The sequence below is a fragment of the Pseudophryne corroboree genome, chromosome 4, assembly GCF_028390025.1.
Source record: "Pseudophryne corroboree isolate aPseCor3 chromosome 4, aPseCor3.hap2, whole genome shotgun sequence".
NCBI lineage: Eukaryota > Metazoa > Chordata > Amphibia > Anura > Myobatrachidae > Pseudophryne > Pseudophryne corroboree.
This window is the reverse complement of record NC_086447.1, coordinates 65,321,787-65,343,741: the sequence shown is the minus strand read 5'-3', so window position 1 is coordinate 65,343,741 and position 21,955 is coordinate 65,321,787.

Below are 21,955 nucleotides of genomic sequence, written 5' to 3'. Positions count from 1 at the left end.
TTGGGCGGCTGCCCGAGGGGTCTCGGCTTTACAACTTTGCCGAGCAGCTACTTGGTCAGGGGCAAACACGTTTGCTAAATTCTACAAATTTGATACCCTGGCTGAGGAGGACCTGGAGTTCTCTCATTCGGTGCTGCAGAGTCATCCACACTCTCCCGCCCGTTTGGGAGCTTTGGTATAATCCCCATGGTCCTTACGGAGTCCCAGCATCCACTTAGGACGTTAGAGAAAATAAGATTTTACTTACCGATAAATCTATTTCTCGTAGTCCGTAGTGGATGCTGGGCGCCCATCCCTAGTGCGGATTGTCTGCAATACTTGTATATAGTTATTGTTACAAAAAATTCGGGTTATTATTGTTGAGCCATCTTTTCAGAGGCTCCTTTAAATTTATCATACTGTTAACTGGGTTCAGATCACGAGTTGTACGGTGTGATTGGTGTGGCTGGTATGAGTCTTACCCGGGATTCAATATCCTTCCTTATTATGTACGCTCGTCCGGGCACAGTATCCTAACTGGCTTGGAGGAGGGTCATAGGGGGTGGAGCCAGTGCACACCACCTGATATCTCAAGCTTTTATTTTGTGCCCTGTCTCCTGCGGAGCCGCTATTCCCCATGGTCCTTACGGAGTCCCAGCATCCACTACGGACTACGAGAAATAGATTTATCGGTAAGTAAAATCTTATTATGTCGACTAACATTAGTGTCACTGAAGAACATATCGGCCTCCTGAAAAAACATAAATACATTCGCATACGAGGGGGCCACGGGAGACCCCATGGCACACCCTCGTAATTGAAGAAAAAAACCCCCATCAAACAAAAAGTAATTGCGCCTTAAAGTTAACTCTGATAAGGTCAAAAACAATACATGATCAAAACTTGATATAGGAAGATGACGTTCAAGAAAACGCCTCATCGCTATCAGTCCTCCCTCATGAGGGATAGAGGTATACAGACTAGATACATCTAGACAGCATAATAGAGTGCAACTCGGTATGCTATCAATGTCTCCCAAACAGTTCAAAAAGGAAGTCGTATCTTTCAAAAATGTTTTTTCTTTCAGCAATAGTGGCTGAAGGACACTGTCCAAAAGTTGAGAGATAGGCTGTAATAACGAGTCCCTTGCGGAGATTATAGGCCTGCCAGGAGGCTCCGTAGGATTTTTATGTATTTTTGGCAAAGTGTACAGCACCGGCACCTTAGGGTGCTGCACACAAAGGGCCTTGAAGACTTTTTGGGGAATTTTATTCTCATTATATGCCTTCTCCAGGATTTCAAACAGTTCTTTTTGATAGGCGGCAGTCGGATCCATGCCCAATTTCATATACACTTCCCGGTCCTCCAACTGTCGTACAATTTCCAATCTATATTTGTCTAGATCTTGAATTACTATGGCCCCGCCTTTATCGGCGGGCCTGATGACAATGTCCTGGTATGATGCAAGATCTTTCAAAGCCAAATGTTCCAGTTTAGAAAGATTGGGGCGTACCTGGCAAGGGGTGGATGTAAATTTATTCACCGACTCGTCCAGCAAGCGATTAAAGGTCTTCAAAGAAGCATTAGTTGATATAGGATCATAATTAGACCTTGAAGCAGACTTTAAAAAAGGAGTAAAAACGTTATCATCATGTATGGGAGTGCTTGTTTGGAAATGTTCCTTCAATCGCAGCTTCCTAGAAAAGTTGTGTAGATTGACTTTCCAGTCAAAATCATTGTGTTTATTAGTAGGAACAAAGCTAAGTCCCATATTAAGTACTCTTGATTCTATTGGAGTGAGAGACCGTTTAGACAGATTGAAGATCAGGTCTTCTTTTTGTTCACTTGTTCTGGCCACCCCAGCGGGTGGGAGCGATTCGTTTTGACGTCTCACCTCTTTTTCTGATTGATCTAAAGGGACCACAGACTGGGTTCCATTCTCCTCGGAGTCAGAGAACCTGAAGTCACTGTCACTGCTAGATTTATTCCGGTCAAATCTTCCTCCTTGTGTTCTTTTCTGCCAAGGTCTACGTTTTTTGCCGCAATCCATAGTAGATTGTGCAGTGTCGCCACCATATAGCCATTTATATACGCGGTTGTCATCGTAATCCGAATCAACTGCAAATTTCTTATTCCTCTTGAATTTTAATAAATCTGTACGGTAACGATCACATTGTGTTTGTAGTTTCTGAAGCCAATCTTGACTGGCATCCTCCTCAAGCTTCTGTCTGTTGTCTTTTTCAAATGCAGTGATCTTAGATCTAATGGCAGCGAGTTCTTTATTGGCTTCATCTACCACTAGGATCATCAGGTCGAATGCGCATTTATTGAGGATAGCAATCCACTTCCTCACAAAGTCAGGGTTATTTCTTCCTATAGTCGGAATATTCCTGACCCTGAAGCCTCGTGGTATCTTATGTTCTCTAAAATAGTTAGACAAAGTGACACTGTGCAATAGATAATCAGTTTCACGTTTTTTCATTTTGAGTAACTGAAAATAAATGTCCTCCGCCTTCAACGCTGGATCAGAAGGGGTTAACAACTCTTTAGACAATATATTTTCGATCTCTGCAGCCGAAAAGCTAAAGGTTTCTCCAGGAGGAGTAAGTAATAACCCCTGAAAGCCTGATGTTTCACGTGCTTGTGCTGAATTGGCTTGATCCATACTGAATCACTTGAAACACAGTGTCACTCTGTAAACAGATATTGGTATGTCTGTAGTGATGCGCTTTAAACAAAGACAATAAATCTATTGTATTGGAGGTGCCTTGCAACGAGTGCTGTACACAGCACAAACATACCCATCCACAGTATGCCGGCACTCAATGTAAAACGTCCCAACTGCTCAGGTGCCTTTAAGAGAGATAAATATCCAGCAGTAGAAATGGCACTCAGAGACTTTTAAAGCGATGAAAAAGACATCTGTATTAGATGTTAAGACATCAAACGTTTAAACGTTTTCGGAGCTGTTGCCCCGTCCTCAGGATAACATCTACAGCAATAAACAAACATACAACACTTACATAAATACCCTTACCTGTCCCTCGATTCCCGCTCCGTCCAGCGCTCAAACTGCACGCTCGCCGGAAGCACCAGCTGCTGTACTTCCTGGTGCGCGGCCTCCGTCTATACTAATAAAGTATAGATATAAAATACAAATGGTATATCTGATATATAATAATAATATCAGGCAGCATCAGATTGTGGAGAATGTAATTGTGACAATTCTATAGAGCCAGTACTAACCATAGGCAGCCCTCTCCGCTCCCGAAATTCTTTCCACTTCAACCAAGAGTTCAGAACTGACGGTGGTGAGGTAGAATAAATACCTCCAGCCGTTTCAAATAGGAAATGTTTATGCGTGCTGATAACAATGGCTTGGATAGTGGGTACATTTGGTGTTTTCCAAAGCTGTCCAATTGCAGCCTTGGTGGATATGAGGATATGGCCAGCAATGTATCTATCACAACGTAATAGGTCAGGTGATGTGTAATGAAATAGAGCAAACATAGGATTCATAGGGACCTCCACCCCCAGTACCTCCCGCAGAAGATAGAATACTTCAATCCACAGCGACCTCAAAACGGGGCATTCCCAAAAGACGTGTAGAATATTACCCACGTGACCACAATTCCTCCAGCACAGCCGGGAAACCGAGGGCCAAATGGTATGGAGCCGCTGTGGAGTAAAGTACGCCCTTTGGCACAATTTAAAGTACATCTCAGAATGTTGAAGGCATCTCGAGATCCCAAAGCACCTCGAGGAGATGGAGTCCCACTCCTCCTCACGCAGGTCAATGGAGAGATCCCTCTCCCACTTCAGATGCGAGGGAATCTTACCCTGTTTAGAGAGTAGAATTATATACTGATACCATTTAGATATCCCCCCGCCATGATCCGGGGAGGACAGTCTGAAGCGAAGGGAGGCCGGAAGGGGGACGGGAGCCACCCCATCCCTCCCACATGACTGTAGCCAATGTCGGATCTGTAGGTATTTGAAGAAGTCTTGCCTCAGGATACCCGACTGGCTTAATAACCTAGAGAAGGGCACCAAACCTCCCTCTGAGTATAGGTCCCTCAAATGCACAATCCCAACCTCGATCCATGTGTCCAACCCAAGGTTATTTATGAGACTGGCAATAGTCCTAGTTTGTAAATCATACGTGGGCAACAAGATTTTCGGATCAGATGCCGCAACCGCATGCCAAAGCTTCAGAGTGCATCTAACCGACTCCCCCGGGCCCAGCCGTTTTGGGACACAATGGGCGGGCATTAGAAACAAGTCTCTCAAGTCAATCGAGCCGAGAAAGGACCGCTCTGAGGACCCATTGCTTGGGACTGTGCATGTCGAACCAATCCCGGGCCTGACTGAGAAGGCAAGTGGAGTGGTAGGCCTCCAGGTTTGGGTAGGCTACACCCCCGACCGTCTTAGGCAACATAAGGACTAGTGATGAGCGAGGTTCGGTTTTACTCGGTTTTACTCGGTTCTCAAAACGGCATCTTATTGGCTATCCAAAACACGTGACATCCGTGAGCCAATAAGATGCCGTTTTGAGAACCGAGTAAAACCGAGTAAAACCGAGTAAAACCGAACCCGCTCATCACTAATAAGGACCTGTCTAGTTATGCGGGGCCTAGCTCCCTTCCATATATACTGGGAGATGATCATGTTAGCTTTCACCAGGAGAGGCTTGGGGAAGCAACGAGGGATAGCCCGGAACAAATATAAAAGTTTAGGGAGCAATATCATTTTGGTTGCGGAAATGCGTCCCAACCATGATATTTCATGAATGGACCATTCTTTTATTAATTTTTCGAAGGCGCTAAAGAGGGGCAAATAGTTACAATCATATAGGTCTCTGTCTAGGGAGAGGTGAATTCCTAAGTATTTAATGGATCTGACCTGCCAGGCATATCGGTATCGGTCCTTAAGTAAGGTCACAGTACGTGGCGGTATGTGAAGCGGTAGGGCTTCAGTTTTGGATGTGTTCAACTTTTAATATGAGATTCTGGAATATCGGTCCAGAATAGTGTGGAGCGCAGTAAGTGAGTCATCTTAGCGAGTTAAGCAGAGCAAGATGTCGTCGGCAAATAGACTGATCTTGTGAGTCAAACCTCCCATTTCTGGGCCTGTAATTGTTGGCTCAGCCTTAATGGTCTCAGCCAGCGGCTCAATAGCTAAGGCGAATATGAGGGGTGACAGGGGGCAACCCTGTCTGGTTCCGTTGGTGATATTAAAATCCCCTGACAAACAGCCATTGACAAACACCCTTGCAGAGGGGGCAGAGTACAGAGCAAAAATGGAATCCAAGAACCTCCCAGCAAACCCAAATTTACCTAGAACAGCTCTCAGATATCCCCAGTGGAGTCTGTCAAATGCCTTTTCGGCATCGAGTGAGAGTATAAGAAGGGGCGTTTTATGCACATCACAATGTTCTAATATGTTAAACACTCTTCGGGTGTTGTCCGGGGCCTGCCTGCCGGGACAAAGCCCACCTGGTCAGCAGCTATGAGGGAAGGGAGCAGGGGGGAAAGGCGATTAGCGATTAGTGATTAGTTTTTCAAAAAGCTTGACGTCTGTGTTCAACAAAGCTATGGGACGGTAATTTTGAACTGCTGTGGTGGGCTTGCCAGGTTTTGGGATGGCAACTATCTGTGCCTCAAGCATTTCTCTGGGAAACTTCCCCCCGCCCGATGCCTCATTGAAAACAGACAGCAGTAAGGGGGGCCAGGTCATTCTTATATGATTTATAGAAATTGGAGGGGAAGCCATCGGGACCAGGGGCCTTGTCTCTCGGGAGAGCAGAGATAGCTGCATCTAGTTATTCTAATGTCCAAGGGCAGCTAAGGGACAGGCAGGCCGCAGAGTCCAACGTCGGGAGGGAAATCCCTTTCAGAAACGACTGAATATCAACCTCTCTGGGTTGGGGGTAGTCGGGTCAGACCTTAAATCATAGAGTTGGGAGTAGTACTCTGCAAAGGTGTTTGCAATATCATAGGGGTCAGATACCCTAGATCCTGTAGAGGAACAGACATAGTGTATCCTGGCCCTAGCTCGTTTGCTCGGTAGCTTCCGAGCCAAAAGGCGCCCCGCCTTATTACCGAGTACATAGAACCTCTGGTTTAATCAAGCAATATTGCGCTGCACATCTCTAAGTGAGAAAACGTTTACCCTTTCCCGGGCGGCTAATAATAGCTTGTGGGTGGATTTATTGAGAGGGTTTGCTTTATGCAACAATTCCAGTCTGGGAGCCTCCTTATCAGCAAGCTGGCGTTCAGCCTGTTGAGAGCGTTTAAGTCTGGCAGCCGACTGGATGGCAGAGCCTCGAATCACCGCTTTAAGAGAGCACCAATTATTAAAGATCGAAGTATCTTCCGATTTGTTAGTATCAAGGTATAACTGAATGGATTGTCGAATAGTGAGAAGGGCGTCAGGGTGGTTGAGTAAGAACCTCCTCAGTCTCCAGGGCCCTGGGGGGATCCCACCTGCCTCCAGCTCCCAAACTACCATTACCGGGGAGTGATCAGACCAAGTCATAGGCAATATATTAACGTCTCGGATGGCCGTCAGAGTCTCCTTATTCGTCAGGGCCAGGTCTATCCTGGAATAAGCAATGGACATGTGAGTAGAAGGAATAATCTCGCTCTGTGGGGTGTTTGGTTCTCCATGCATCATATAGATCGAATTCTCCCAGTAACTGGCGGAGGCTAGGCCTCCCGTCCCGAGCGTTCCGACCTCCCGACGGTGCTTCTAGTAGCACTAGATCTATCTAGTAAAGGGTCCACTACTGAATTAAAATCCCCCAAAATCATAACCACCCCCTTAGTGTGCTTTTGTATCAGGGAACAGAGCTTCCTACAGAAAGTGAGCTGACCAGAATTCGGGGCATAGCATGAGACTAAGGTGACCATGGTGTTTTCCAATAGCCCTATTAATATGAGATATCGACCATCAGGATCTATAATTTGAGATTCTAGTGTGAAAGTGCAGGTCAGGGAAAGACATTTAGTGAAACTAACCTGACCATAACTGATTAGTAAGGGAACATATCAACCGCTGTAGCCAATAGCTAGGAACAGAACCCTGGGGGGGACAAGACACATAGGGGAGACAAACAGGGGTAGACAAGAGAGAATTATGAGAGAGAGAAAGGAAACTGACCCCATAAAGATATGGGGCCATAGTAAGGCGCCAAAACATCCAGCGCCTCACCCTATGAAAGAGAGAGGTTGGTGGCCAACCTCCCCGCAACCAAACAGCCGAGGATTGTATATCTCGGCGTATGTACACCTACATGGCCTACAACACTAATACCCTGGAGGCTCAGAACCGCAGAGACACACAATGCTGGGCAAAACTTGAGATCTAGTGCAATTAGATTAACTAACAAACATCAGTTAGAGAAAGACATAAAATAAACTCTGAACTTCCAATAAGTAAGCATACACTAGCATGTAATATTTAACAAATAAGGGACAGCAATCTCAATGGCTGAGCCAACTTAAACACTAAATGTAAGTCTCTGCAGTCAACTTCCAGGGCCTGGGACGGTATTCCAGGTAAGGGCACTCATGGCAAGAGAATGTGAGCAGTATACCTCTACTTCTCAACCGTCGTCCAGTCCTGCTGGAGTCGGTGGTCCGGGGAACTGGGCCCGCGGTTTTCCCCCAGATTCCATTTACGTAGAAGCTTCATACCCTCATCCGCTGACAAGATGGCTATAGTGGAACCGTCTCTGGAGATCAACAGACGAGTGGGGAAGCCCCATCTATACAGAATGCCAGCCTTCCGAAGAACCGTAGTGACCGGGTGGAAAGAACGTCTTTTGTTGAGAGTATACTGCGACAGGTCTCCATATAATTGAAGATTACCCAAGGCTTCTGCTGTGTCAGAGGAGGGTCTAGCCGCCTTGAGCAAGGACTCAGTTTACTGAACTTTTGTGTTTTGTGTTTTGGATTTTACATGCTCTATACTATGACATTGGGCATCGGCCTTGGCAGACTACGTTGATGGCATTTCATTGTCTCAGCAGCTTCAGCACTAGGTGGAAGTGGATCTTGATCTTTCCCTATTTTTCCCTCCAAATTTTTGTTCTCCATTTTTTAATGTGTGAAATTATATGCCAGTAATATATCTGGAATTAGACTGCAGTAATGTCTGGAATTAGACGGCAGTAATGTCGTCTAATTCCCTACAAATTGTAAGATGTGGGATTTACAACTATGTTTTACTTGGAATTGTATTGGAACACTGACCCTTGTTTTTGTTTTTTTAAGTTGCATAAGTGTTCTCGCACTCTGATGTGCAGTTTATGTTTGGTTTTACCTATATACTGCAGGCCACACGGGCACTACAGTAGGTATATCACTCCTGTGGTGTTGTAGCTGATACTCTATGAGTTTGTACTCCATCACGTTCGAATGGGAACTGTTTGTATGATTCTTGCGGCGGGGGCCTTGGTTTTCCTGCATTATGTGCATATGCCACATCTCAAGTTTTCTTATTCTTTGTTTCGGTGTCCTGGTAGCCCTTCACAAGTGTTGATTGGATCGTGGGGGCTCTCCTGTATACGATGTGTGGTTTTGGGGGTCGTATCTCTTTCAGGACCTCATCCGTTTTCAGACTATCGCAATGCTTTTGTATGCTGCATTCCAGTACGCTGCTTTGAGAAATTAGGTATGAAGAGGAGATCGTCCCTAACTTCTTTTGACTTAAGGTTGTATAGCCGAAGTTTGTCCATGTTGATTCCCGCAATCTCTTTCCTTGTTCCTTCCAATAACTCTACGGCATAGCTTTTCTCCTTAAAATTTTCAATTAGGTCATCGGTTTGTTTGTCAAAGACGTTTTTTTTTTTTTGGAGGGAACAGTTGTGTCTGATACGTCTTACCTGCTCTCCTGTGATGATTTAAATCCATGCCCTATGGTGGTTACTCTTAGCGTTGCGATAGCTGTTGGTATGATTACGTTCTGTTTTCAATGTTGTTGTCTTCTATGAACGTGAGATCCAATAAATGGTTGGCAGTATTCCTATTAATCTCTTGGATGAACTGTTCTAGGTCCGTTTGCTCTCCCTTCCAGATTATGATGATGTCGTCGATATACAGCATCTTGCCCATAGTAGTAGTTTCTTAACCATAGTCTGGGTTTCACCAAATGTCTGTTTCCCATTGCTCTAGGAACAAGTTGGCATAAGACTGTGCAAATTAAGTGCGTTGTAATAGAACATGTCATTGAACCAAAAGAAGTGTTCTAAGATGAATTGGATGGATTACATGATGAAATTGATTTGATCTTCTTTAAGTATTGAGTCTTTCATCTTTTTCCTGACATTGTTACAATCTTATGCAGTATGCTGGTGTATAGGGCCTTGATGTCACATGTTGCTAATAGTAGTTCCTCTCATTTTACGTCCTTCAAAATAATCAAGACTTGAGTGGTATCTTTGATGTAGCCTTTTTGTTTGGTCACGATCGGTCGGAGAAATTTGTAAACAAAACTAGAAAAGTTGGCTGTGATGGAGCCGATTCCTGACACAATTAGTCTCCCTGGTGGGTTTATTCTGTCCCTTGTGCACCTTTGGCAGGTGATAAAAAACTGGAATTGTTGGGTACTTCTGGTCCAGATACTTGTATTCTTTTTTGGTGAGGATACCAGTTAGTCTGCCTTTCTTCAGGAATGTGTACAATTCACCCCTATACTTTTGGGTAGGTTCTTTTCTCAGGGAGTTGTCTTGCAATAGTTTCAGAGCCTCTCTTTGATACGCCTCCTTGTCCTGGATGACAATCACTCCTCCTTTGTCCGCTGGTTTAATAACGATGTCCTTGTTCTATTATAGTGAATTCAGAGCCAGCCCTCTCCTTTCGGGAGAGGTTAAACCTTTTTGGTATTTCGTTCTTGATTTTTTTCACTAGCTTTTGGAGTGTAAAAATTTGCGGACCGTTAAGGTATTGGGGATAGAATGTTGAGTTGGTACGGAGTGTTTTGTGCTGAAAGTTATCCTCTCGTTTCTCTGTAATCTGTTTCAGTTCCTTTTATTTTTGAAGAATTTTTGAAAAGTTAGTTTTAGGATAAATTTATGAAGATCGATGAAGGTTGTGAACTTGTCTAGCTTTCTGGTTGGGGCGTACTTTGTTTTTGTTGTGCTGTGGTTGTATTTGCTGAAGTTGAAGATGCTCTCTGTTTTTTCCTCTTTCCCTTTCTCTTCTTGTTTTTTCCGCTTTTGCATCCTCCACATTTTCCCCCGTTTTAACTTGTACTCCGTGTTTCCCTCTTTCTTTTCCCTTGTCCCTTTTTGTGGGTAGCTGTGTTTTTGGTGGAGTTCTCTCCTCTGCTCGTGTGTGGCTGTTGTACACCATCTCTAAAAAAGCATCCTTATATTGGTCTGCTTCTTCCTCATCAGTGTCTTTTTAATTTCCACTGTTGTGGTGTGGGTCCTAAATTGGCCCACTTGTTTAATTTTTTCATTGATACATTGATGTGATCTAGCTGATGTGTTGAATTTTTCCTCTTGATCTCTTTCCTTGTTTGAAGCTTTCAATGATTTGCCTGTGGTTTGGATACTTTTGTTGTGTTCTTCTGTGTGCTGGTACCACCATCCATACAACCTGTAAACACAGCAGGTAATTCATATTCATATAACAGGACTAGAAATAAACTACAGATATAATTATGTATGTAAACCCCTGTGTTTTGGCTTTGGATCTTTATCTCCTTTTGTGTTTCGGATCTGTATTTGGTTTTCCCAAAAAACCCTTGTGGGTTTTGGCTTTGGATCTGTATTTTTTACCAAAAAAATCATAGTCATATAAAATCACAGAATTTGGGCTTGTTTTGTTCCTACAGTATTATTAACCTCAATAACATTTATTTCCAGTCAGCTCCTCTTTATTTTATTCTAAATACAAATTATAACAGCATAGGGACCTCTCCCCTGCACTCTCATTTACTCTTGCAGCTATCCCGGTACAATAAGTGTTAACAGCAGTTGCAGGTACTGTAATACACACACCTCCTATACCAATAAGGTTCTCTCATTGAGAATTTTTAGAACAGGTGATGTTGTCCATACAGTAGCAACCAATCAAATATTACCTACTGTACTGTATTATCGTCTGTAAGTGTAACTAGATACTGTAAATGTTAATGTGGAATGTGATCGGTTGCTACTGTATGGGCAATATCACCAGTTCAAACAAAAACAATCATCTAAAGTCCCCCATCCACTATTCCGATTTGTGCAATTTTCTTCCGATTTCTACGCATTTGCCAGAAAAATCTGATGAAAAGTGCTACTCTGATGGAATCAGATCAATGTCAGTGATAATTCTTACCACCAACTGCCGCGTCATCATCCTCATCATCCTCCTCCTCGGTGGCCTGTTCCAGTGTAGGGACTGTGAAAAAAAACATTAATGAGAAAAAAAAGGTTCATTCCAGGAAATGCACTACTGTACTATTTTCAGCACAATGTTGTACTGTACATACAGAAACATGGAATTTGACGACAAATACTGTAAGAACCACTTTGCCCATCTAATCTGCCTCTTTTTGTTACCATTTTTTACATTAAAGCTTATTTGATCTTTATTTCTTTGTAAGGATATCCTTATGTCTCTTCCATGCATGTTTAAATACTGTAGCTCTACTGTTTTAGGCTCTGCCACCTCTGATGGGAGGCTATTCCACTTGTCCACTGCACTTTCTGTGAAGTAATTTTTCTTAAAATTCCCCCTGAACCTTCCCCCCTCCAGTCTTGGTGCACATCCTCGTGTCCTATTGCTTGCAGTACAGTATCTTCATCAGGAGAATGTTTCCCTCCTGAAATTTATTAAAAATGGAGATGTGCACCGGAAATCTTTTGTGTTTTGGTTTTGGATTCGGACTTGTTTTGGATCCTGGTGTTTTTTTTCAAAAACAGCTTAAATCGTAGAATTTGGGGGTATTTTTGATCCTATAGTGTTATTAACCTCAATGACCATAATTTCCACTCATTTTTCAGTCTATTCTGAACACCTCACAATATTATTTGTAGTCCTAAAATTTGCACAGAGGTCGCTGGATGACTAAGCTAAGCGACCCAAGTGGCCGGCACAAACACCTGGCCCATCTAGGAGTGGCAGTGCAGGGGCAGACAGGATGGCACTTATAAAAATTTGCCCCAAACATCACATGATGCAAAGATAAATAAATAAAAAAAGAGGTGCAAGATGGAATTGTCATTGGGCCCTCCCACCCACCCTACCTCACCCTATTGGGATTGCTGCAATCAGGATGCCACTGTCGGTCACCTGACCGCTGGAATCCTGACTACTGGTCACAGCAAACCCAACCCATTGGTTTAACACAATGTACAGTACAGTACAATACTGCAGTTTACTTACCAAGTTGGGGAGAGGGCTTATTCTCCTCTTCCTCCTCACTGTCAATAATTACTGAGTGGAAAATAAAAAAAATATTATAAACAAAATACAGTAGAGTACAGTTACTACAAAATTGCACAGTAGTCTACAGTAGTACAGTGCTACAGGAGGCAGAGAGATATTCATAATACAGTAGGAGCAGAATGATTATCCAGTGGTAGGGGACATACTGTACTGTACCTGTATTTAAAACACCTGCTGTCTGGATCCTGACATTCAGAATGCAGAGGCTGGATTCAGAGTATGATTGGAGGGTTAGGCTAGTGGAGGATGGGTAGGATGCACAAATTTGGGCACCATACTACAAAATGGATATCATGGAACTAAAAATGGTTTAGAGGCGGGCGACCAAAGTGATCAAGTGGATTGAGAAGCTGGAATACGAGGAAAGGCTTGCTAGGCTAGGCATGTTTACATTGGAAAAGAGGAGATTAAGAGGGGACATGATTAACCTTTACAAATATATACAGTAAGGGGACAATACACAGGAACTGTTTTTGATAAGATCGACACAGAGGACACGTGCACAGTCACTCGTGTTGGAGGAGAGGTGATTTCGCACACAGAGGCGAAAAGGGGTCTTCACAGTGAGGGAAATACTGTACAGTACATGTTTGGAATTCCCTGCCTGAAAAGTAATAAAAGTGGACTTGGTCAATACTTTTAAGAATGGGCTTGAGAAAATCCTACTGTACTTACTATACTCTGGCTCCTCTTCCTCCCCCGACTCCACGTAAGTGACATCTGTGTTGAATATAAAAAAAAAAAATTATAAACCAAAGAGAAGTCAAATTTGCCATTGTTATTTCCAATACTACTGTACTAAAGTATTATCCAATACTTTACAGTAGTACAGTGCTACGTACAGTGCTACAGAAAGTAGAGAGGCAGAGAGACATTCGTAGCCGGAGTGTGGAATTGACCGCCCATTGGTAGGGGACGTACTGTACCTGCATCTAAAACACCAGCTGCCCGGATCCCGGCATTCAGAATGTAGAGGCCGGAATCAGAGTATAAATGGAGGGTTAGGGGGTAGTGGAGGAGGGTTTCGATACCATACCTCAACCTGATGGGATTTCTGCAATCAGGATGCCGCTGTCGGTCACTTGACTGCTGGAATCCTGACCACTGGTCACGCGAACCCAAGCCATTGGTACACAATTGGAAAACTCATCTCTTCAGACAAGCCTACTGTATCATATTCCAGACCCACCCACATAACCTTCAATGCTTCCCTATACAATTACATCCTCTCTGTACAGAACACATAACCTCACCTATTTCCCTATAGATTGTAAGCTTGCGAGCAGGGCCTTCCTACCTCTACTGTATGTCTGTCTGTTTTTACCCAGTTTTGTTCTATGACTGTTACTCTAATTGTAAAGCGCAACAGAATACTGTATGCTGCACTACAGTATATACAGTATGGTAAGAAACTGTTAATAAATCAATAAATAATAAATGTACAATACAGTACAGTAGATTACAAATCTTACCAGGCTGGCCTGAGGGCTCCCCCATTTCCTCCTCCTCCACTTCCGTATCAATTAAGAGGCGGTCTGTGTGTAAAAGATAACAAGTATTGTAAAATACAAAAATTACAGTAATACTGTAGGAAACTAGTGTGTCTGTAACAAAAATAATTATTACCACTTCCAGAGCTCTGATGGTCTGATGGTGGTGGTGGTGGTACTGTGGGGAAAAAAATAACAGTACTGTAAGTGAAGCTGTCAATTTGTAACATGTACTGTACAGTATCCAGGACAAATGTACAGCAGTGTAACGATGACAGTCGCACCAGAATTCTCGTTACACAATACCATTGGGAAGCAAAGCAGTAATCAGAGAGTAGTGTGCTTACCGGCTGCACTGGTGCCTGGTGGCGCGTCCTCCGGGCTAGTCGGGTGCGTGCGGGCGGGCAGGTGGTGGTGGTGGTACTGTGGGAAAAAAAATAACAGTACTGTAAGTGAAGCTGTCAATTTGTAACATGTACTGTACAGTATCCAGGACCAAAAAGGGGTCCGGCCACTACACAATCTGCATCAGAGAAGATACAGTATGCTTAAAGTATACAGTATTCTAGATCGCCAACAAACGTAAATTAACAAACAACTATCACTGAAATTTACCATCCTCATCCCGTAGCGAAGAACGGGTATTCAGCTATCTACAATGTTATTTATACTGTGTTTAATATTTACATTTAGTTTTGCAAACAGACATTCTTAACATCACGGGCAACCAGATCTCAAAGGAAGTGTCCCACCCTCCCTCCCATCCGGATTGCAGCGAGTTATCTGTGATGGTATGGACAGGGGGGTGGGACTATAGAAATCACTATGTACTGTACACTACTGTATTTGACAATACTTACCAGCTTGGCGGCGCCTGTCCCGCCTCCTGTGCCGTCGTGCTACCAGCCCTGTAAAAATATATATACAGTATAATGGCAGCATACTGTACAGCCAATGAAATTCAACATTGACAGCATCTTTATGACATTACAGTCAATGGAATTAATTGTTCATTCTAGTACCCTGCACCTAATCACTCAGGAGGGCATAGTGTACTGTACTGTCTTCAAAACTCAAGGGGAACATTTCTAAATGTGACATACAGTACACTTACAGTATCGCTACAGTACAGTAGGTCCAGGGTATTAGACAGAACACTACCTTTATAGACATTGTAACACACATTAGCATTGCCCTTATAAACATTATGACACACATCAGCATGCAGCCCTCCCACCCTTAACCATCTCAGTACTGTTCATTACAGTATAAATTGATTCCATGACAGATGATGCAGCACTCACCTGAATTCATCTTATTCACGTCATGTCACAGTAGTGCAGTTTATTCACGTCATGTCACAGTACTGTCCTTGATTCACGTTGTGTCACACAGTAGAGCACCTTATTCACGTTACTGTACTGTACGTCACAGTAGTATATCCACATTACGTCACAAAGTAGAGATCTGCCACAGTCATGAACCTAATAACACATTATGCAAGAGTAATGCACGTCAGAACACATTAGGCCACTGTAACATCCCTTAGAATAATTTCTGCCACAGTAACGTCCCTTAGAACACTGTACTATCTGAAACACAAATCTACTGTACCTTATAACAAAAAAATAGTTACTTGAACTTTGGGAATAAAAATCGGGACTCTCAGCGTGGGAGGCAGGAGACTGCAATTACAGCTGCACGTTACACTGAATGATAATGTACGATACACTGCACAATACGCTGCAGGTACACTGCACGACACATTGCAATTACACCACACGATGCACTGCACGACTCTGCATATGCACTGCACTATGTGATACACTGCACAATACGACAAACTGCACATTACACTGCACAATACGCTGCAGGTACACTGCACGACACACTGCAATTAAACCACACAATGCAATGCACGACACTGCATACTGTATGCACTGCGTGATACGACAAACTGCACATTACACTGCACATTTCCCTGCAAAATATGATACAATGTACACTGCACAAAAAACTGCAATTACCACATGTGTATACAGTACACTGCACGATGTGATTCACTATGCATAACACTCACTGCACAATACCATATACTGAATGTACACTGCATGACACGCTGCAATTACGCAGCACGATACACTCTGATACACTGCATGATACTGTACACTGCATGATACTGTACACTGCATGATACTGTACACTGCATGATACTGTACACTGCACAATCGTAGACCACGTGGATTGTAAAGAACTACTGTATATATACACAAGTTTAAAAAAATAATTGTTTTTGTAAAACTCATGTCGATCTTTTTCCATGTCAACTTAACGACCATGTCAACCTACAGTAACTAGTGTCAACCAATTTCAAAAGCCGCACCATCTAGGTCGACACCAAAAAACAAATTGACCTTTTGACCCGGGTTTATGTTTGGGCCTTGTTTAACCATTTGTTTACCACAAATACAGTGCTGTATAGACCTGATACCTGCTGCTACAGCAGCCCCTGCTATAATGTACTGTACCTGTAACTACAGTAACTTAAAGTACAGTAATCTACAGTAATGTACTGTACTTACAATCCCTTATGGCCTGCAGGCGTCTTGGGGTCCTCCTAACGAGGTCACTCCATCTCCTCTGCAGTGACCTCACTGTTCTCCTCCGGTTGTATGTCCGGAGGATCTCCCTGCTGGCCCTCCGGTAGGCTCTGACCTTCTCGTTGCTGGCGAGAGTTCTGTCCCGCCAGCGAACGAGGAGACGCAGCTCACCGAGAGCATAAGGACGGTCCCTTACAGCAGCCATGACACTGTCCTTATGCGCAATGAGCGTCTCAGACGTCGTGTGTCTCAGACGTCGTGCGTTCCAGGCATTCAACGTAGTTACTGTACTTTGTGACAGTTTCCCTTAGTTTTGAATATGCCCTTTCTTTGACCACGGTATTTTCCACTGTCTTGCCCTACGCCCTTCCCTCCTGGGAGCCTGCACAGGTCCTATGCAATACACAAATACCGAAGGTGTACAGTACTGTTTTGCTCAGTTAGTTGCGTCAGAATACACTCATTTCATTCCCGCTGTGTGGTTGCATTTAGCGTAAAGAATCGCTCCTGCAGATGTACTCTGATTTATATGTAACTTGTTTTCCATTGACTGTCTTACAATGTAAATAAAATAATACAGTGTATTATTACAAAAAAAAAAAGGCACATCAGGTCTCGAACCCTGGACCCCCAGCATGGGAGGTGGGAGCCTTCACTCCTAGCCCACGATGCCTCATGAGGGATTTCCAATTTCATGTGTAAAAGTACTGCAAACAGCGCCCGGCCCCCACCCCATTGGTGTTGGTTTATGCCTTTGTAAAGCACGGTATTTTCCACCGCCTCCCGCTAGCCCTCCATTCCCATTATGCCTTAGGGAACTCAGACGCTCATGTATTTTAAAAGCACGGTGTTTATACATTGTACTGTACATTCTTCCAATTACACAATTAGTTGCGTCTCCATACACATACAGTACTCTACAGTAGGTCACCATCTTTTTCCACCGCCTCCCGTTACGCCTACAGTATTAACATTACAGTCGTCACTGACCAATTGCCAGAGCTGTAGATCAATCCGCCGCTATACTGTACGGTCGAAAGTACTGGATTAGTGGACCATTAGTCACCCAGTGGTGGAGATGTGTAATGCATGATGAGTATCTAGATCGCCTCAACGCGCCTACCTGTGATTAAACTCAGCTATCGCCTTAGCGTGACTAAACGGACATCTAGGCGGAGAATCGGTCAAGACAAAGGTGACTACATCTGTAAATATGGCAGATTTTTCGAAAGTAGAAACCTGGTATAGGTTATATATCTCTTCCTTCCCACTGCCTTTTTTCTCTATTTGTCTTTACGTAATCATTCATTTGTGTATGACACTTGTTAATTGCCTATCTAGGTTTAAAACCTAAAATGGTTTCTTACATAATTGTTTCTTATGCTGATAATACTCAGAAAGACATTTAACAGTGTTAATTTTTGTCTGCAGCAATTGTTGCAAAATTGAAAATTGCCACAGTAGTAAAACTGCAGTTACTGAGGACAGTTATGGCCCCTACACACTGCGCCATTGCCGGGCGAGGTGCCAGACGGCCGATACGGCAGCATGGGGGGATATTGGCCCTCATTCCGAGTTGACCGCTCGCAAGGCGAATTTAGCAGAGTTGCTCACGCTAAGCCTACGCCTACTGGGAGTGTATCTTAGCTTCTTAAAATTGCGACCGATGTATTCGCAATATTGCGATTACAAACTACTTAGCAGTTTCAGAGTAGCTTCAGACTTACTCGGCATCTGCGATCAGTTCAGTGCTTGTCGTTCCTGGTTTGACGTCATAAACACACCCAGCGTTCGCCCAGACCCTCCCCCGTTTCTCCGGCCACTCCTGCGTTTTTCCCGGAAACGGTAGCGTTTTTATCCACACGCCCCTAAAACGCCGTGTTTCCGCCCAGTAACACCCATTTCCTGTCAATCACACTACGTTCGCCGGAGCGAAGAAAAAGCCGTGAGTAAAAATACTATCTTCATTGTAAAATTACTTGGCGCAGTCGCAGTGCGAATATTGCGCATGCGTACTAAGCGGAATTTCACTGCGATGCGATGAAAATTACCGAGCGAACGACTCGGAATGAGGGCCATTGTCCATATTGGCTTGCAAGTATGAACGAGCCGGCACCAACGATGAACGACTGCGGGGCCGCGCATCGTTGATCGTTGGTGCCTACACACTGAAAGATATGAATGATATCTCATTCATTAATAAACAAAATCATTCATATCTTTCACTGGTATCTTTCAGTGTGTAGGGCACAATAGCGATTTTTTGATACAACATCATTAAAAGTAAAAAAAAATAATAGCAAGCTAAATATCCAGATGTAACTATCTAGTTAGGAAGAGGTCTTTCAAATACAGCCATTATTAAATTTAATAGAGAATATTGTTTATACCTCATTATTGTATACATAATCCTGGGTGTGTTAGCTGTGATTTTATTACATGTTTAATGTTTGTCAGTCCGTGTGAGTTCTATTCTTCAAAAATATAAGTTACATATTAATACTAAGCTATAATTTAAGAGTGCCCCCCCAAAAAAACAGTTTTCCTTCTCCTTGCTTTTTACCATATTGAATACATATTACTCTAGGGAGCAGCACCGGTCCCACATGTGAGCTTCACACTAAATATATAAATCCACTATTAAAACAGATTAATTAAAATTTATACCAGTTTCATCATATAATTCACCTAGGGAAGGTGAAATCCAGTGCGCCATTTCCCCACAAACCTTCCTCTTTTCAGTCCCTCTCTATTCTGACCATTTCACAGCTCACAAAATTAATTTCATCCAGTTTAAACCAAAAGGTTGCACCGAGCTAGCTGGCTGACTAAGCTAAGTGACAGTAATGAGCAGCAAACACGTGGCAGTTAATATATTTTTAGATGCTGTAATCATCTGTTAAAATTATTTTCAAGGTCAATTTAGGATCAAGTTGTTCAGTTCCTGAAAGACATCATTGACCTGAAGAAGATATTATGCAGTGTATTGCTATTTCAGTATTGTTCTGTATGGTTTTTATGTATTATTGTGCGATTAAATTTATTTTACTGCACATGATGTGATTCTGCTCCACATGCTGTTAACAGTGACTTGAGGACTGCACAATATGAGGAAGGCCTTACTTGATTGAAGAGTTGTATATACGATTTTATTTTTCCTTTTTTTGCACTTTGTTGTGGCACCTAGTGGAGCTTCTATCTCTTACACTGTCTTTATTATGCAGTGTTTGTACCATTGCACAGAGATGTTTGGGGCATACATGGGAGCAGGCTCACTGAAACCCACTTGTGTCCAATCCTGTGTGAACCAAGTTCAACCATCTAAAACATGATCATTTGAGTGACATCTACAGAATACCTGTCGCTACTACAGTGTGTGCAGCCATTTTATGCCACATCCTCATGAATATTGTTACCCATATGGAGCAGACCATAAATGGTGAATGAATGACAGCTATACTATATATTTTTTATACATCTAATTTAGAAAGTTGGTTGCCTTGTTTGTGTAGGTGTTAATAGTACACACTATAAACAGATGTTTATTTTGTGTTCAGGATGGTTGTTGGGGATAAAGGGACCAAGATTTGCTTTTGTACATCAGAGAAAGCAGCCTGTGGCTCTCCAGCTGAACTGTTAACTCCCAGGATGATTGCCAGGCCTCCTGTAAATTGTTTGCCTCAGATTACCCTTAGCCAGCTTTACACACATTGTGTGCCGTGTTCTAATTATGTATGTTTCTAAACAATATACACAACAAATTTTTGTATTAATAAACTAGATCAGGGGCCCAAGGGAGGGTAGAGTATGTATGTAGTGGAAGAAGAATTGGTTAATAATTTAATTTGTTTGATTCTAAAAATATAAATTTATCATTGGGGCATTGGTAACGGTCTTTATTGCATAGACAAATGTTATTGGTTATTGCACTAATCTGACTATTACTACTTTTGCAACACATTTTTTTTAATAACCGAAAAATAATAAAAATTTTAATAGGCAAGGATTCCTGACAAGGCTTAAAAAGCCAAGAAAATGAATAGCTGCACAATGGAGCTGCAAGTATTCCAAAATGCGCAAACAAACAGCCTGTAATTAAAAGGAAAGTGGTGCAAGATGGAATTGTCCTTAGACCCACTTATCCACCCATATATTGTATATATGAAACCACATGCAAAGTTTAACAAACCAATGACTTAAGCTACAGGGACTATGGCTGAAATGATTGGATTATTTGGGCCCCACTAAACAAGCTGCCAATGCATAGTGCATATTAGTGGCAATGATCTCTACATACACAAACTGGCTCTACATATGCAAGGTGTCGTCGTCATCATCATCCCCATCAGTGTGTACATCCTCTTCACACAATTTTTATTTGTCCCCGCTGGAATCCACCATTAGAGGTGCATCTGTGTTTTATTCATGGAATTGCCGATAAAGGTCTTCCTTATAGAATTTTCATTCATTTTGATGAACATCATCTTTTCCACATTTTGGGGAAGTAATCTCCTACACTGATTGCTGACAGCGTTCCCGACTGTGCTGAAAACTCTTTCTAAGTACACACTGGATGGTGGGAATCTTAAGTAAAGCAAAGCCAGTTTGTGAAAGTGCCTCCAAATTGCCTTTTTCCCTGCCAGTAGTGAAACAAGACTGTCTGACATGTCTATTTGAATGCTATTACAAAAATAATCTTCAATCATGACCATATCAGAAGGACTCATGATAAACATGTCACTAATTGTAGGCAGTTCTTTTAGACTCTATAAGATGTCCTAAGGTTTTGCTGACTGATTCTTTTCTTGCAGCTGCAGCTTGCGGAGACACTGGAGATGTTGCCATGTCATGTGCCACTTGAGCTGACAACTTGTACACCAACATCTCTTTAGATTTGTGTTTGTCGGAAAGAAATACACAACATATGACTTAAACCTAGGATCAAGTATAGTCATAATTAGAGATGTGCACTGGAAATTTTTTGGATTTTAGATTCGGACGCGTTTTGGCAAATACATTGCGTTGGCCCACTCCCCCAGTCACAATGACTAGTTTTTCCTATCCGGCGCATCCCCCACAACCAAATCCTCCTCCGCATCAGCCACCCTCCCATACATTTTCGCGGGCCCCTCCACCACCTTCCACAACTCCCAATGTCTCGAGTGATACCCACTCTGCTTGGATGAGTGTGCAGGCCACTCTCCAAGATGATCCGGTTTTTTTCAATATGTAATTTTTATTTTCCGTTTTTTTTTGACCTCAGAAATTGTTGTGTGCGACTCCTTGGGTTCTTGTTCCAGGTCGTCCATGAGTGGGAAAGAGTGCCACGGTGATGGTCTCGAACTTCGTTTGGACTCTGTTACTGGATGTTGAGACTTGTGACCTCTTGTGTTCTTTTGTTGGTCACTGTTCGGAAAATTGATTCTTTTCTTGACCCTATGGA